This window comes from Vipera berus, assembly GCF_964194415.1.
Source record: "Vipera berus genome assembly, chromosome: 2".
Lineage (NCBI taxonomy): Eukaryota > Metazoa > Chordata > Lepidosauria > Squamata > Viperidae > Vipera > Vipera berus.
In genome coordinates, this window is record NC_138203.1 from 241,522,379 (window position 1) to 241,534,982 (window position 12,604).

Consider the following 12,604-nt stretch of genomic DNA (forward strand, 5'->3'; position numbering starts at 1 on the left):
GTAGCATGTTTAGATGAATCAGAGAAAGATGATAAAGGATAGGAATTCAGTGGGAGACTAAATGGAGTTGTTTTCAAGAAATGATGCAGTTTACTCAAGAAAGAAAACCAGAATTTTTGAGGCCTCCTATCACAGTAAAGACAGAGAGAAATTTGCAAGATGTAGCATTCACATACATATGTACAGGTAGTCTTTGACTTACAACCATTTATTGAGCAACTGTTTAAAGTTGCAACAGCACTGAAATGGTCACTTATGACCAATCCTCACACTTACAATTGTCACAGCATCGAAATTCAGGCACTTGGCAACTGGCATGGAAGCTGCAGTGTTCTGTGATCACCAATCTTCCCAGCTGGGTTTCAACAAACAAAGTCAATGGAGGAAGCCAGATTTGCTTAACAACGCCAATAATTCACATAATAATCATTGCCAAGAAGGTCATAAAGTGGCCATGACTCACTTAACAACTTTCTTGCTTAGCAACAGAAATTCTGGTCCCAATTGTGGTCATTAATCGGGGACTACCTGTATACAATCAGCATGCATGCACACTGCACATGCGCTTGCACACACACACACACACACACACACACACACACACACACACATTAAGGGGAGCATTTGGCATAGGTATTATAGTATTAGGGTTGCACAAGTATTAAGCCAAATTGGTGATACAATTTAGAGGAGCAGCGCAGAACAAATCAGTTAATATGGCTATTAGAAATTATTCATTTCCAAACAGTTTTTAAATAAGTGAATGGGAAAAGTCACACAGATAAGTATAGTGGTATACAAAACTTGGGACAAGTTTGAATTAATTGTAAAAGAGTATTGATTCTGCCACCTCTTCTACACGGTTCTGGCAACTAGATGTTGCCAAAGCAATACCACACAAATCTGTGTGAACCATCTGTCATTGTTGCTCATACCTTATGGTTTGGGGTGAAGATGTGAGATCAAACTGGGATAGCTTCTAATAGAAATTATTAGTAAGCAGAGATTATTGATATCTTATGTGGCCTGATTTTGTGCCAAAATTCTGCATAATTTTCCCCTGTCAAAATAGGACATCCAAGCAACATTGGTCTATTCTAGCAGAACGAAATCCTTAAAAGACTCAAGTGTTATAGAGGAGGATTTATTCTTATCACAAATAATCACAGAGAAAAGATATGGACTATGACCACTGCGGGGACTCTTTCAGTTGGGATCGCTAAGTAGGGATGACAAACTGTCTAAGGCTCAAATATTAACCTATATGACTAGCAGTAGCCTATCCACAGAACTTAGAAGGACATATCTCAGTTGCAGTCATTTGCTATTGCACTAGAGCAATGCTTGTGATCAATTTAAAAATGTTTTTTTTAATAATATTTTATTGATTTTTTCATTTTACCATTGGGTATTTAAAAAGCAATGTGATGACTGGGTTGATCAATAGTCCAATAGCATACACAAGTCTTTAGTGTAAATCTCATGTTACAACATCAAATATTTCGTATATTTAAGCTAGAACATTGTTCCTTTGTGTTGCTTATTATTTTGTCACAAGCTGAAAGGATGGTTTCGTGTATTGATTTCAACATGGAAAGGACTTTTCCCTGATCTTCATCCATATTGATAAAGTCTTCCCTTGAAGACTTTAGAATCAAACATTAAAAATATTTTTTTGTCTTTTGTAGGTGGGTGTGGAACATCTATTTCACATTTTAGAGGTAGTCTTATAGTAGAAATTGTTTATCAAGGAAGAGTTTATAAGTCAGTAAAAGTTTACATTCATAGTTCAAGCAGGCCAGATATGCCACCCAGAAATCCCTTCTTTGCAGCTGGGTTTTTCAAAAGTGGTAACTGCCAAGGTCAAAGAAATTTTGTCTAAAGTCTAGGCTTCAAGCCAAATCTCTTTTAGACAATAGGAAATTGTAATACCATAATTCAACACAAGATGTCACCAATGCCGTTTTAAGCTTTTTAAGTCCAAAACTTATATGGTGGTTTTTCAAGTCTTATTTTTTTTAAAAAAAAAAATCCCACAAAAGTCTCCAATAAGAAAAAGAAACTTTTAGGTCCCAGTTTGCAAAAGAATATACATCCAATTAGGTTAAAATTAAGCTTATAGTTGCTCTCTTTACCCTGGGTAGTTTGTTGCCGCTTTTCTTAGAGGGTGGCGTAAAAATTCCCTTCCCAGGGAGTAAAATGCTTTGGGCAGCTTTTACAGGATATATATATATATATATATATATATATATATATATATATATATATATATATATATATATATATATATATATATATATATATATATATATATATATATATATATATATATATATATATATATATATATATATATATATATATATATATATATATATATATATATATAAGGCACAAGCACTTCTATATTCCTGAATATCTATCTATCTATCTATCTATCTATCTATCCATCCATCCACCCACCCACCCACCTACCTACCTACCTACCTACCTATCTATCATCATGGTTCAGTCCAAGCCGGGAATAAACAACATGGCGACTGCTTTAGAAAGAAGGTTGCAGTTTATTGAAGAGGAGACCTAGACAGAAAGATGGCTCTGGAAGGAAAGAGTGAGAGTACATGTAGGGAGTGGGTTTTTATACCCTTCTGGGGCTCTTGAGGTTGTTTCCTGTTCCTGTTTGAGGCTTTGTATTCCCTGTGTCATGTATTTTGACCTGAGTCCGAGTGTGTCCTATGGCATCTGTGGGTTAATACTGTTAATACTGTCTTAGAGTTTGGGTGGGGTATGTAGATTTTAGGTGTCTTTGTCTTTCTAAGCTTCTAGCTGGGGGCCTCCAACCTTCCTGGATTATTTATATCTGCATTTCTACAGAGCTGGTTTCTGCTTGGGGGAGGGAGACTTGGGGCTATTAAAAAACCTGGGCATGCTTTTCTGCCTCTTTAAGATCCTTGGAGGAAATATATTTTTCTGCCCTTTTAATATTTCCTTCTATGGGGGGCTGACTTCCCACACTAGGAAAAAGAAAAATACATTTAAGGAGTAGTGGTACATTACGCATGCAGCCAAAAAGATGATTACCCCTTCATTTAAAGCTCTAGTGTAGCTGTCATAGTTGATATCAGACATTTTAACTTAGGATCAGTCCCAGGTCTTCCTTATTCTCTATTATATTTGTCAAAGTAGCCCATACCTTGTTTGTTTCCTATTTAAATTGTTGTGATTTGTACAAAGGGTCTGTTTTTGAAGACGTTTTGAAAGCTGTCCCAAATCAAATTATTTTTGCTGATTTATTGACTCTATTACACTAGTTTCGAATCAAGTCACTAGTTGATATGGACAGCTTTAGAGATCAAATCAAATAAAATCAAAAAATAAAATTGCATTGGTTGCAGTTTATTTCTAGATCCAACAAAATATATTGATTTAGTTATCTGTAATTCTCTAAATAATAGTGGTGTACAACATTTTTCAAGTTTAAAGTGTTTTGAAATCATATCTTTTAATCTCACAACACTTCTGAAATGGTATAACAGCAATGGGACATTTCTATACAATCAGAATAACATGCACTGACTTTTCAGTCTCGAAATATCTGTATATACTTGAGTATAAGCCGACCCGAGTATAAGCCGAGACCCCTAATTTTACAAAAAAAAAAAACAAAAAACTGGAAAAAGTTATTGACTCGAGTATAAGCCGAGTATAAGTATAAGCTTGGCCCCTTCTTAGCAACATATCTATATTCTGTGCCACGACGAGCCGCTCGTTGACTCTGGCAGCATCCCGGAGCTGGCTCGGCCGCGGTTCGCAGGGTCCGCTCATCAGGCTGCCAGGCTTCCTGGCAGCACATCCCGCAGGGAAGGTCTGCTAGGGAGGCGGCAGTCAAGCGTTGTTTCCCTCCTCGTGTGTGTGTGTGTGTGTGTGTGTGTGTGTGTGTGTGTGAGACCTGCGGGAACGGCTGGTAGAGGTGGCGGCAGTCCGGCGTTGTTTCTCCCCCTCGTGCGTGTGTGTGTGTATCAGACCCACGGGAATGGCTGGTAGGGATGCGGCATTCCGGCATTCCCCCCCTTCCTGTGTGTCGAGCCCATGGGGCTTGACACACAGAGAAACGCAAATGCCGGACTGCTGCCACCTTTACTAGCCATTCCTGCGGGTCTGACACACACACACACACACACACACACACACACACACACACACAAGGGGGAGAAACAACGCTGGACTGCCGCCACCTCTGCCAGCCTGGGGCGGCAGAGGCTTGCAGGGCTGGCAGAGGTGGCGGCAGTCCAACGTTGTTTCTCCCCCTCGTGCGTGCGTGTGTGTGTGTCAGACCCACGGGAATGGCTGGTAGGGAAGCGGCATTCTGGCATTCCCCCCCTTCCTGTGTGTCGGGCCCACGGGGCTTGACACACAGAGAAACGCAAATGCCGGACTGCCACCACCTTTACTAGCCATTCCTGCTGGTCTGACACACACACACACACACACACACACACACACGCATGAGGGGGAGAAACAACGCTGGACTGCCGCCACCTCTGCCAGCCCTGCAAGCCTCTGCCGCTTCTCCAACGTGGAGATTTCCAGAGGTATTGGACTTCCAAGGAGACGCAGACTGCAGGGCAAGTCGGCCGAGTGCCTTGGCGACATTCCGGCAAGGCAAAAGGCACAAAGGGGGCAGGGGTCCCTCAGGCCGGCTGGGGAGGGGGAAAGCGCGTGCTCTCGGCTGGCTTAACCCAGTTCCATTTTGCAAGGCAAAAAGGAGCCGGGAGAGGGAAGCAGGGAGGAGCTCTCCGCCCACCCTCTCTCCCACCTTTCATTCCCCGCGTTGAACAGCGCGAGTACACACGCTACGTGACTGGAGACGCATCCCTCCCTCCGGCCAGCTTGTTCTGCTCTCGCTCCGTCCGTACAAAACAACTGTTATCCAGCTTTATTTACTCCTGCCCGAGCCAGCAGGGCTTACGTTCTCCTCTTCTCCCCCTCCCCCTCCCCCTCACTGGAGCGCTGCCTGCCGCCTTTATTCCCCCCCCGCCCCCTCCGCAGAACAAAGGAATGCGAGGCGCCGAGGCAGCGCCCTCCAGCCAGCCCCTTCCAGCGCGCGCGCTTCTCGCCCAGTCATAACAACCAACGCCTTAAGGACTGCTGCGAGTCCTCCGGCTCCCTTCTCCGGTCGCCGCAGCCGCCATCGCCCTCCGCCCCGGCAGAGGCTTGCAGGGCTGGCAGAGGTGGCGGCAGTCCAGCGTTGTTTCTCCCCCTCGTGCGTGTGTGTGTGTGTGTGTGTGTCAGACCCGCAGGAATGGCTAGTAAAGGTGGCGGCAGTCCGGCATTTGCGTTTCTCTGTGTGTCAAGCCCCGTGGGCTCGACACACAGGAAGGGGGGGAATGCCGGAATGCCGCTTCCCTACCAGCCATTCCCGTGGGTCTGACACACACACGCACGCACGAGGGGGAGAAACAACGCTGGACTGCCGCCACCTCTACCAGCTCTGCAAGGCTCTGCCGCTCCCTTCTCTCAGCAGCCTGGCCCGAACGAAGGGACAGTTCTTTTTTTTTGTTCACTGGAGTATAAGCCGAAGTGGATTTTTCAGCCCAAAAAGTGGGCTGAAAAATTCGGCTTATACTCAAGTATATACTTTTAAAAATAGTTTTAGACTGCAGTTTTCTTTATGAACCTGTTGCCACACAGAACTAATAAATCTGGGCTGCAAAAATCTGTATGATCACAAGGTGGCAGCAAGGAGATACCAAAAACCCCTCTTAGTTAGTCTGACATTTATTTGTCATTTGGATTTTTGCAATGCAGATCTGGAAGCCCCCATTATCTTCTCATCTGAAGGACTTGCTATATTATCATTTATTTATTTATTTATTTATTTAGTTATATTTATATACCGCCCTTTCCCTGAGGACTCAGGGCGGTTTACAGGGAATTAAAAAATCCAACATACAAAAGTTAAAACCGAATTAAAAAATATTAAATTGACCCTGTACACAATTAAAACCCCAGTTAAAATTTCTCCTCAGCCTTGGCCCGAGAGCTCAAAGAGCCAGGTCTTCAGGCCCCCGCGGAATGATCGGAGGTCGGGGGCAGTTCTCAGCTCCACCGGCAGCTGGTTCCAGAGGGCGGGCGCTCCCACTGAGAAGGCCCTATCCCTGGGTGTCACCCGCCGGCAATCTCTCACCGGCGGAACCCTGAGCAGACCCTCCCTGTGGGAGCGCACTGGACGAAGGGCATTTGATGCCGGCAGCAGGTGTTCCCTCAAGTAACCCGGACCCAGGCCATGTAGGGCTTTATAGGTAATAACCAGCACCTTGAATTTCACCCGGAGGGCAACCGGAAGCCAATGCAGCTTGCGGAGTAGAGGTGTTACATGGGAGTATCGGGAGACTCCCATTACAACTCGCGCGGCCGCATTCTGCACCAGTTGAAGCCTCCGTGTGGTCTTCAAGGGCAGCCCCATGTAGAGAGCGTTACAGTAGTCCAAGCGGGAGGTCACAAGCGCATGAGTAACTGTGCGTAGGGCGTCTCGGTCCAGATAGGGACGCAACTGGCGCACCAGGCGAACCTGTGCAAAAGCCCCCCTGGTCACGGCTCCTATATGGTCTTCAAAATTGAGCCGTGAATCCAGGAGAACGCCCAGGTTGCGAGCCCTATCAACGGGGGGTAACACCTCACCCCCCATCGTTAGAGGTGGAATAACTTGGTTAACCCGAGATGCCGATATGCACAGCCACTCAGTCTTGGCAGGATTGAGACGAAGCCTGTTTCTCCCCATCCAGACCTGAACCGCATCCAGGCACCGGGACATCACGGAGAGGGCATCACTGGGTTGGTCCGGGGTGGAAAGAAAAAGTTAATCATGATTAATTAGATTGATTGAAATGTAGGATACAGCCTTCTTATGGCTGTGAAATTCTCAAGGGACACAGTCTGGGAACATCATTGTTTAGTTCAGCACTTTATGGGTTTTAATATGTGATTGAGGTTTTAATGATAGCTGCATTGTAATTGGGTTGTTGCTTTGCATTTATTTCATAGGGAAATTTTGGGAGTACTGCTCTGAAGGACTTCTTTTATATGTGTGTGTGTGTGTGTGTGTGTGTGTGTGTGTGTGTGTGTGTGTGTCTGGAGATAATTTTAGGTCACTAAATCTGTTAACCAAACTATTTAGGAATAAACTGTCATAAAATTAAAGTTTTGTAATATTTTAGCAATTTTGATATGAACAACAACAGCAACAACAATAATAATAACTTAGCAGAGATTTTGTAGAATTTCTTTTTACTGCCAGTATAGCACATATTATTCTCTCATTTCCAGCTTTTAAGAAGCACTTTAAAAAAAACCTTCAGGTTTTGTGATGGGCTTTAGAATTTGGGAGCTTTAGTATGTCAGAAAGGCTTAGAGGCAAAGGTTAAAAGTGTGGATGTTCTGAAAGGTTTTTAATGCTGGTGAAACTGTTGGCAGAGTTTAAGAGCCTTAGTAGTAGTAACAATGGTGACTGGAATGAACAAACGAAGCACTTAGCATTGTATGGCTTCACTGTATGAAGTTATCAGGTTCCTGAATGCTGTTGAAAGCATCAGAAATTTTCCAGGGCTTGAGGAGATAGATGCTGGAGATGGAATTTTTGGACAGGCCCTGAGTGTAGGTGCAGCAGCTGCAGCAACATCCTAAGATGGCATGTGGTGTTGCTTGCTGGTTTGCAACCTTTGATGGAGGCCCTCTTGAACAGCTGTTAGGCAATAACTGAGCCTTGGTGGAGCAGTGGGCTAATGCCTCCTTAAGTAACACCAGCTGCCTGCAATTAGTGCAGGTTCGAGTCCCACCAGGCTCAAGGTTGACTCAGCCTTCCATCCTTCCGAGGTAGGTAAAATGAGGACCCAGATTGTTGGGGGCAATAAGCTGACTTTGTAATAATGCCGCTGGGGGGGGGGGCGAAAGCCCTAATAAGCAGGCATATACATAGAATGAAGGCTACTGCTAAGCTTGTAAGCTGCCCTGAGTCTTTGGAGAAGGGCGGGATATAAATGGAATTAAAATAAATAAATAAATAAATAAATAAATAAATAGGCCTCTTGGTGCTGGTTGTGGTGGTGCTGAATGCCTCTTTGGCAGCAGCAGAAGTGTACTGGGTGTTTTTGTGTGGCTGTTTCTGTTTACTGCTCAATGGTTATGGTACCACAGAGCTACATGATGGCCCTGATCTTGCCTGCCTTTCAAAAGGCTTTAAGGGCCTGGCTTTTCTCTTAGGGGGTGGACTGAGAGATATAATGCCCACCTTGATTGTTTCCGGTTGTTTTGGTTTGTTTGGGTTTGTTTGAAGTCACTGCTGGTGCAAAAGTCTTATTATATTTCGCATATATTTATATTTACAATCTGTAGTTTTTAAATCTGCACACTGCCTATCATATGTTGATTGGAAGCCTATATTTATCTAATAAATGATGCATAAACAAACTTGGCAAACGTCCATGGAAGAGGAGGAAATTGTGACTCCAATGGGAGTGAGATTCAAAGCCTTGGCCTAGATACTGTCTTTGAAACAAAATACAATGCATCCGATTAGAATTTAAACAGAAATGCAAACAAACAAAATCACCATAGTAATTTAGTTAGAGATGCAGAACGTCTGTTGCAGGGATCAAATATTATAGCAGCCTTTGTTCTAGCTTACATTTCTTGTTTTACTACTTTCTTTGTTTTAGGGAACAACAAAAAAGCCCATTGTGGCCAGATTGGAACTGGAGCTATTGCATGTGGGGTGAGAGAAGGCCAATTCACCCCAGCTCTTTTATTTCCCAGCACCTGTGTGGGTGAAAAAACAAAGTGGAACAGCAGAGACACTTTTCAAAAGTGGAGCAGTGGCGTATGAGTGGCCTGGTTTCCTTTTTTTCACACTGGGAGTGAGGGACTTAGTTTTCCCCAATGGCAGCCTTGATGTACTGTAAGGAATGACCAGGCTGAACCTGAGGGAGGGATTAAATGCACCATCAGTCTTGAGTCTCTTCGTGCCCACAAGAGATTTAAGTCCAGCCCACCTTGAATTCTGTTGACTCTCATCTACTGCCAATTTGCCTTGATCGTTAGTAGTTCAGATTATTGAAGAGACTGTTAGCATGCAATAAACCTGTATTCATTTGAACCGCTCTGGCTCCTGATTTCTTATGCTTAATCTATTGAGGCCCCCCCCCCTTTTTCTAGAATATTATAGGTGCCTGGAAGAAAGTAAAAGAGCTTCCTAAAATGAGCTCTGATGGCAACAATGTCGGAGCTCCTAGGGGTAGGAAGCTGAATATATAATTATTTAAAGCTTAAGGAAAACTAATGTAACATGAACACAATAACCAAATGAATGACATCTGTCATAATGGATATGAATAGAATTACAAAAAGAAAATAGTTCCTATATTTTTTTTCTATTTCCAAAATGATGGTTCTCAGAAGGCCAAGGTGCTTGGAGAAAGTAAACATATTTGACCCCAAAGCAAGACTTGTTTTCATTTGACGGTTTGATGACTAATCCACATCTAGTCTTGCATTATGAATTTGCGAGAGACTCTCAGTGGCCTCAGATAGAATGCCATAATCACAACTCTGTTTCACATTTGACTGAGTTAGGGGGAGGGATGCAGAGCGACATCTAATAAATTGAGTGCTGAAACCAAGAATTCCTGAGTGCACCTCAGTACTAGAGTACTGGCAGAGTATTTTGTTTGGAGGAAAAAAAAACTAATCACATTCCAATCTACAGCACGAATGCTAATGAACAATTTGACTCTTTCAGTTTTTATAGCTGACCCTTAGCTGTGAAGCTAAGAAGGCCTGTAATATTGCCATATCTAATTCAATCACAGTTGACTATTGTTTAGTTTCTAATGGTGGAAATACAATGTATTATCCTGATTTTTCCATTGCCATATATTTTATGCTGGTTACCCAAACCAGCTGATTTCAGATTTCTTACTCTCTTTCACTGACTTGCTTGCTACAAGCAATTCTTGAACAATCTGTACTTGGACTTCTCTCATAATTCCTCAGAAGCTGCTGAAGCTGCCCTGTGTGGAAAGCTAGCACAGCTATTATTTGGAGTGTTGCCATAGGAAATGTTTAGGTAATATTCTGGGGCTTCTGGACACATGGGGAATTTTGAGTACATGTTGGATGCTCTCCCAAAATAGGTGCTATGGGGAAGGCGATTAGTTGTTTACAAAATTCCTGTTATAGTTGTCATGTCTAGTTACACCCCCAATTTAACAAACTGCTAATATTGTCATTGTTCTAGCCCCCCCCGTCCCTTTATTTCCTTCTAACCCAGCTTACCTTGAGAGTGACCAACTGTAGCTGAGAATAATGGTAGCAATAAAGGGGCAATGTTTGGCACAGCCAATCAAGATCATTGTGGGTCCATAGTTTTATCCCATCACTGTGGGACTTCATTTTCTATCCTTAATGAGTGCCTTTAGGAAATCAGACAAAAGCTTCCTAACAGTGGGAACAATCTGACAGCGGAACCAATTACCCAGAGATGGGGTAGGCCATCCTTCACTGGTCACGTTCAAGGAGATGTTAACTGCCCATCTGTTAGGAATGCTATATTTTGGATTCCAGCAGAGTAAGGATTGCACTTGATGAGTAAACCATCCTCTTCCAACCCTAAGCTTCTATCACCCCTTTTACCTTATGGCTGTTGGATTTCTTCAGATGTTTTCATGAGGAACCCAAAACCTTTAAAAGCCTAAGGAATCTATGCCTGTCAAATCACTCCTATGCTTAATAATACTGTACTCTCAAATAACTCTAAAAGGTTTGTGAGGCAAGTGTTACCATTTCAGAAGGAACCATATTGACTTATATTCAGCAAGGGTTTCCCTTTTGTATTCTTAATCACTTTGGCATAAATAATGCTTTTACAAGTCTACCTAGAATCTGTGTAATGTTTTATTGCTGCTATTCTCTTATGGGCATCTATTGAATTTGTGTTGCTGTCATGACATTTCATTTAGTAGCCTTAATTGGTTTTCAATAAATTTTCCACTAAGTCTCCCTATAATTCTATTTTTTCTTCAGTAACCAGTTCCATTCCTTGAGTTACAAATTAGGCAGATACCGTGGATAACACATAGGCTGACCCATTTCTAACCCTACCAATCGGGTTTCAGGCCCGGGTACAGCACGGAGACGGCATTGGTCGCTCTGGTGAATGATCTCTGGAGGGCTCGGGATAGGGGATATTCCTCTGTCCTAGTCCTATTAGACCTCTCGGCGGCTTTCGATACCATCGACCATGGTATCCTGCTGCGGCGTCTCAGGGGATTGGGAGTGGGAGGCACAGTTCTTCAGTGGTTCTCCTCCTATCTCCTGGGACGCTCGCAGTCGGTGTTGGCAGGGGGGCAGAGATCGGCCCCTAGGTCTCTCGTTTGTGGAGTTCCTCAGGGGTCGGTTCTCTCGCCTCTCCTGTTCAACATCTACATGAAACCGCTGGGTGAGATCATTCGTGGTTTTGGAGTTGGGTATCATCAATATGCTGATGATACCCAACTTTTCTTTTCGACCCCAAACCACCCCAGTGATGCCCTCGCTGTGATGTCCTGTTGCCTGGAGGCGGTTCGGGTCTGGATGGGGAGGAACAGACTTCAACTCAACCCTGACAAGACTGAGTGGCTGTACATTCCGGCATCCCGGGACATTCAAAATGTTCCATCTCTTTCTATGGGGGGTGAGCTCTTACCCCCCGTGGATAGGGCTCGCAACTTGGGAGTCCTCCTAGATTCACGGCTTACCCTGGAAGATCATATAGTGGCCGTGACTAGGGGGGCTTTCGCCCAGGTTCGCCTGGTGCGCCAGTTGCGGCCCTATCTGAACCGGGATGCCCTGTGTACGGTCACTCATGCGCTCGTGACCTCTCGCCTTGACTACTGTAATGCTCTCTACATGGGGCTTCCCTTGAAGACCACTCGGAGGCTCCAACTGGTACAGAATGCGGCCGCGAGAGTTGTCTTGGGAGTTTCCCGGTACTCCCATGTTACACCTTTGCTCCGCGAGCTGCATTGGTTACCAGTTGTCTTTCGGGTGAGGTTCAAGGTTTTGGTTACGATCTTTAAGTCCCTACATGGCATGGGTCCGGGATACCTCAGGGACCACCTGCTGCCGGCATCAACTCCCCTCCGCCCTGTGCGTTCCCACAGAGAGGGCCTCCTCAGGGTGCCGCCAGTCAAGGAATGCCGACTGGTGGCCCCCAGGGGGAGGGCCTTCTCTGTGGGTGCTCCGGTATTATGGAACCAACTGCCGGTGGAGCTCCGGACGGCATCAGACCTCCGAACTTTCCGTCGTGGCCTGAAGACCCACCTATTTGAAATGGCTGGGCTGGCCTGATGGGGGATTATGGGTTTTAATTTGTCGTTTTAGATTTGTATTACTGTTTTTAACTGGGCATGGGTTTAATCTTTTTTTTTAATTTTTGTATTGTCTTTTTTATATATGCCCTGTGAACCGCCCTGAGTCCCTACCAAGGAGAAGGGCGGTATACAAATTAAATAAAACTCGAAACTCGAAACTCAACAGCAGTCTTGTTTCATTGAATCATTATTTTTATTTG